General features: G+C 43.6%; 1 pseudogene; it reads left to right on the top strand.

The window, feature by feature from the left end:
• Positions 1-258: 258 nt before the first annotated feature.
• Positions 259-1,055, top strand: LOC119627113 (large ribosomal subunit protein uL24-like; annotated as a pseudogene).
• The last annotated feature ends 5,360 nt before the right edge of the window (positions 1,056-6,415 follow it).

The raw sequence follows: 6,415 nt of genomic DNA on the forward strand, positions 1-6,415 counted from the left end.
CCCATGGTCTTTCTCTGTACCTGTCTCAAATCTCGATTTTCTCTTCCTCTAGGTAATCTAGATAATCCAGAATGATCTCATCTTGAGAACCTTAATCACATCTACAAAGATCCTTTTCCAAATAAGCTCACATTTACAGGTTCTGGGGGTTGGGATGTAGACATACTTTTTGGGGGGCCACCATTCAACCCACTATACCTTCCCATAAATAAGATTTTTTAAACCTTTGCAGCCATCACCAAAGGTGGAGCGTCCAAAATGAAGTTCAATCCCTTTGTGACTTCTGATCAAAGCAAGAATTGCAAAAGGCATTTCAATGCACCTTCCCACACTCGCAGAAAGATTATGTCTTCCCCTCTTTCCAAAGAGCTGAGACAAAAGTACAATGTTCGATCCAAGACCATCCAAAAGGATGATGAAGTTCAGGTTGTGCGAGGACACTATAAGGGTCAGCAAATTGGCCAAATAATCCAGGTTTACAGGAAGAAATATGTCATCTACATTGAATGGGTGCAGTGGGAAAAGGCTAACAGCACAGGTGTCCCTGTGGGCATTCACCCAGCAAAGTGGTTATCACTAGGCTGAAACTGGACGAAGACCACAAAAAGATCCTTGAATGGAAAGCCAAATCTCACCAAGTAGGAAAGGAAAATGGCAAATACAAGAAAGAAACAATAGAAGATGCAGGAATAAAATAATCTTATTAAGCTTTTATTAAAACTTGAAGTGCAGCCAGGCACGGTGGCTGACATTTGTAATCTCAGCACTTTGAGAAGCTGAGGCGGTGGGATCACAAGGTCAGGAGTTCCAGACCAGCCTGGCCAACATGGTGAAACCCTGTCTCTAATAAAAATACAAAAAAAAGGCCGGGCGCGGTGGCTCAAGCCTGTAATCCCAGCACTTTGGGGGGCTGAGACGGGTGGATCATGAGGTCAGGAAATCGAGACCATCCTGGCTAACATGGTGAAACCCCATCTCTACTAAAAAATACAAAAAACTAGCTGGGCAAGGTGGCGGGCGCCTGTAGTCCCAGCTACTTGGGAGGCTGAGGCAGGAGAATGGCCTAAACCCGGGAGGCGGAGCTTGCAGTGAGCTGAGATCCAGCCACTGCACTCCAGCCTGGGCGACAGAGCGAGACTCCATCTCAAAAAAAAAAAAAATACAAAAAAAAAAAGTTAGCCAGACGTGGTGGTGCACGCCTGTAATCCCAGCTACTCAGGAGGCTGAGGCAGGAGAATTGCTTGAACCCGGGAGGCAGAGGTTGCAGTGAGCTGAGATCACGCCACTGCTCTCCAGCCTGGGCAGCAGAGCAAGACTCTGTCTCAGAAAAAAAAAAAAGAAAAAACTTGAAGTGAAAAAAAGATTACGATACCCAATTATAGAATTATCCCCATTTCCTAACAATCCAATTCAAAGCAAAATCCCATTTTCTTAAACTGTCCCCAAAATCACCTAACACAAGCCCAAATCTACAATTATTTTCTAAAACTATCTTACTAAGGTGCCCAACAGTTCCCTATTATGTATGTTCTCCCTCACTGCAATAATTTACAAATCCGTCGTTTCCAATTACAGCTGTGTTCCCCGTGGTCTTTGTCTGGAAGGCATTAGGCATTGACACATGGAAGGGAGGAAAGAGTGGTCAGGCGCAGTGGCTCACACCTGTAATCCCAGCACTCTGGGAGGCTGGGTGTGGTGGTGCATGCCTGGCACAGTTAGAAAAGGAAGGAGTGGGCCAGGAGCAGTGGTTCACGTCTATAATCCCAGTCCTTTGGAGGCTGAGGTGGGTGGATCACCTGAGATCAGGAGTTCGAGAGCATGGCCAACATGAAACCCTGCCTCTATTAAAAATACAAAAATTAGCCGGGGGTGGAGGTGCACGCCTGTAATCCCAGCTACTTGAGAGGCTGAGGCAGAAGAATTGCTTGAACCTGGGAGGTGGAGGTTGCAGTGAGCTGAGATCGCATCATTGTACTGCAGCCTGGGCAACAAGAGTGAAACTTCGTCTTAAAAAAAACAAACAACAACAACAACAAAAAGGTTATTATGGACGTTTTTCTCTGATACTATGCCAAAATTCAACAAGTTATGATTTTTCTTTTTTTTGTTGTTGTTGTTTTGAGATGGGGTCTCGCTCTGTTGCCCAGGCTATAGTACAGTGTTGCAACCTCGGCTCACTGCAACCTCCACCTCCTGGGTTTAAGTGATTCTCCTGCCTCAGCCTCCCAAGTAGCTGGGAATACAGGCATGCACCACCATGCCCAGCTAATTTTTCTATTTTTAGTGGAGACAGGGTTTCACCATGTTAGCCAGGATGGTCTCTATCTCCTGACCTTGTGATCCACCCGCCTCAGCCTCCCAAAGTGCTGGGATTACAGGCACGAGCCACCGTGCCCAGCCAACAAAGGATGATTTCTTAAAGGTTACTTGCAATGTGGAATCTGAAACCACATCAGTAAATATTCCATACTCTATTACATTAAAATTCATCAGTCTAGGCCAGGCACAGTGGCTCACGCCTATAATCCCAGCACTCTGGGAGGCCAAGGCAGGTGGATCACTTGAGGTCAGGAGTTTGAGACCAGCCTGGCCAACATGATGAAACCCCATCTCTACTAAAAATACAAAAAACAAGCAAACAAGCAAACAAAAAATCAGTCTATTTTGCACTTTGGATCATTTGTCCAGGCATAATTTTGAACATCATTCATTGGTCACTTGGGAAATATTGGTTCATTGAATTATGTAGACCTTTAGAATGTTCACACATTTCATTATACATTTTTTAACCACACTTTTTAATATCCCCACCAATCTCATCAGAAAAGTCATTATGCTTTAAAAGACGTCAAATTTACAGAAATGAACATAAGATTGTTTTGTTTTTGTTTTTGTTTTTTTTGAGACGGAATCTCCAGCCTGGGCAACAAGAGTGAAACTCCATCTTCAAAAAAAAAGGTTGGGGGGGGCAATTCTAGGTGACATAGCCATTCTAAATGTGTACACAGCAACCAACAGAACTGCAAAATACGTGAAGAAAAACTGATAGAGAGAATATTAGACAGAAAATAAGGAAGGGTAGAGAGGAATGCAACACTATCATTAACCAACAGGAGCTGTCGACATGTATAGAACACTCCACCCAACAACAGCAGAATACACATTCTATTTAGGTGTCCATAGAACATATATCAAGACACACCATAAATGTGCCGTAAAACAAACCTCAACAAATTTAAAAGAATTGAAATCATACAGTGTGTTTTCAACCACAATGGAATCAATCAAAAAGTATATCAATAAAAGTATATCAATAATACACTTTTCTTCTTTTTTGTTTTTGGGATGGAATCTCGCTCTGTTGCCCAGGCTAGAGTGCAGTGGCGCCATCTCGGCTCACTGCAAGCTCCACTTCCTGGGCTCAAGCAATTTTCCTGCCTCAGTCTCCCAAATAGCTGAGATTACAGGCACCCGCCACCATGTGTGGCTAATTTTTGTATTTTTAGTAGACAGGGTTTCCCCATGTTGGCCAGGCTGGTCTCAAACTCCTGACTTCAAGTGATCTGCCTGCCTTGGCCTCTCAAAGTGTTGGAATTACAGGCATGAGCCACCACGCCTGGCCCTACATAATCTCTTCTATAAAATAGAAGAAAACGTTTCCTAATTCATTTTATGGAGTTAGTGTTATCCTGATACAAAAACTAGACAAAGGTAATATGAAAAAGAAAACTACAGACCATTATCTCTCATGAACTTTGATGTGAAAATTCTCAACAAAACATTAACAAACCTATTCCAGCAATGTATAAAAAAAGTATATACACTATCATCAAGTGGGATTTATTTCAGGTAAGCAAGGCTGGTTCAACATTTTGGACACAGTATAATCCACCATATCAATAAGCTAAAGAAGAAACATTATATGATCAAATTAATTGATGCAGAAAAATCATTAGACAAAATTAAACATTCATTATAAAAATAGGAATAAAGGAAGATTTTCCCAACTTTATAATGAGCATCTGCAGACCTATAGTCGCATTATTCTTCATGGTGAAAGAATGAATGCTTTCCCCCTAAGAGCAAGAACAAAGCAAGATGTCCTTTCTCACTACTCTTATTCAGCACAGTGCTAGAGGTTTTCAATTAATGGTGGTCTTATGTTGATGTATCTTGGATGTGATTGGATGGCCATAGTTAAGATAGAACACTTGGAAATTGTCCAATACAGAGGAACTGCACGTGGTGCATTTAGGGAACCCATGGAGGGAGAACCTTCCACAGAGCCCACATCTCCCGCCATTTGTCTGTTTTAAGGGAATTTGCCTGGAATGCAGGGTGCACCTGTAGCACCTGGAAACCCACAGGCTCCAAGAGCCCCAGGCTGATGTTCAGACTAATGGAAGCAGAGCTGAAATGACTTCCTGCCCCATGGGGTTATTGCAGCCATGATTGTGGCCATATATGGATATACTCATATCCAGCCCCTTAAAGGTAAGTGTTATTACTTTCCAGATTTACTATTTCCTTAATGATATAATATGTAATCTATTTCAAAGATGAAACATTCTAGATACCTCAAATCATTTTAAAAATCAGATTAGATTTAAATAAATTTCAAAAATTAACAAATAGGCCAGGTACAGTGGCTCCCAGCTGTAATCCCAGCACTTCGGAAGGCCAAGGTGGTCAGATCACTTGAGGTCATCTCGTAGCTCCCATAATTCCCACGTTGTGGGAGGGACCCAGTGGGACATAATTGAACCATGGGGGTGGGTCTTTCCAGTGCTGTTCTTCTGATAGTGAATAACTCTCATGAGATCTGATGGTTTCAAAAATGGGAGTTTCCCTGCACAAACTCTCTCTTTGCCTGCTGCCATCCATGTAAGATGTGGACTTGCTCCTCCTTGCCTTCCACCATGATTGTGAGGCCTCACCAGACATACAGAACTGTAAGGCCATTAAACCTCTTTCTTTTGTAAATTTCCCAGTCTCAGGTATGCCTTTATCAGTGGCATGAAAACAGACAAATACAATAAATTGGTACCAGGAATGGGGCATTGCTGAAAAGATATCCCAAAATTGGCTAGGCATGGTGGCTCACACCTGTAATCCCAGCACTTTGGGAAGCCAAGGCAGGCAGATCACCTGAGGTCGGGAGTTCAAGACCAGCCTGACCAACATGGAGAAACACCATCTCTACTACAAATACAAACTTAGCCAGGCATGGTGGCATATGCCTGTAATTCCAGCTACTTGGGAGGCTGAGACAAGAGAGTCACTTGAACCCAAGAGGCAGAGGTTGTGGTGAGCCGAGATCATGCCATTGCACTCCAGCCTGGGCAACAAGAGCCAAACTTCATCTCAAAAAAAAAAAAAAGATACCCCAAAATGTGGAAGCAACTTTGGAACTAGGTAACAGGCAGGGGTTGGAACAGTTTGGAGGGCTCAGAAGAAGACAGGAAAATGTTGGAAAGTTTGGAACTTCCTAGAGATTTGTTGACTGGCTTTGGCAAAAATGCTGATAGTGATATGAACAATAAGGTCCAGGCTGAGGTGGTCTCAGATGAAGATGAGGATGGGAACTGGAGCAAAGGTGACTCTAGTTATGTTTTAGCAGAGACTGGCAGCATTTTCCCCTGCCCTAGAGATTTGTGAAACTTTGAACTTGAGAGAGATGATTTAGGGTATCTGGAAAAATAAATTTCTAAGCAGCAAAGCATTCAAGTGATGACTTGGGCGCTCTTAAAAGCATTCAGTTTTAAAAGGGAAGTAGCATAAAAGTTTGGAAAATTTGCAGTCTGACAATGAGATAAAAAAGAAAGAACATTTTCTGAGGAGAAATTCAAGCTGGCTGCAGAAATTTGCCTAAGTAACGAGGAGCCAAATGTTAATCACCAAGACAATGGGGAAAATGTCTCCAGGGCATATCAGAGGTCTTCACCACAGGCCCTCCTATCACAGGCCCAGAGGCCTGGGAGAAAATGGTTTCGTGGGCTGGGCCCAGGGTCCCTGTGCTGTGCGCAGCCTAGGGACTTGGTGTCCTGCGTCCCAGCCACTCCAGCCATGACTAAAAGGGGCCAAGGTACAGCTCAGGCTGTTGCTTCCGACAGTGGAAGCCCCAAGCCTTGGCAGATTCCATGTGATGTTGAGCCTATGGGTGCACAGAAGTCAAGAATTAAGGTTTGGGAAACTTCACGTTGAGGTGTGTGTGTGTGTGTGTGTGTGTGTGTGTGTGTGTGTGTGTGTGTATTTTTTTTTTTTTTTGAGATGGAGTTTCCCTCTTGTTGCCCAGGCTGGATGGAGTGCAATAACTTGATTTCGGCTCACCGCAACCTCTGCCTCCCAGGTTCAAGTGATTCTCCTGCCTCAGCCTCCCGAGTAGCTGGGATTACAGGCGTGTGCCACCATGCCC

This window comes from Chlorocebus sabaeus, chromosome 14 (genome assembly GCF_047675955.1).
Source record: "Chlorocebus sabaeus isolate Y175 chromosome 14, mChlSab1.0.hap1, whole genome shotgun sequence".
NCBI classification, from domain to species: Eukaryota; Metazoa; Chordata; class Mammalia; order Primates; family Cercopithecidae; genus Chlorocebus; species Chlorocebus sabaeus.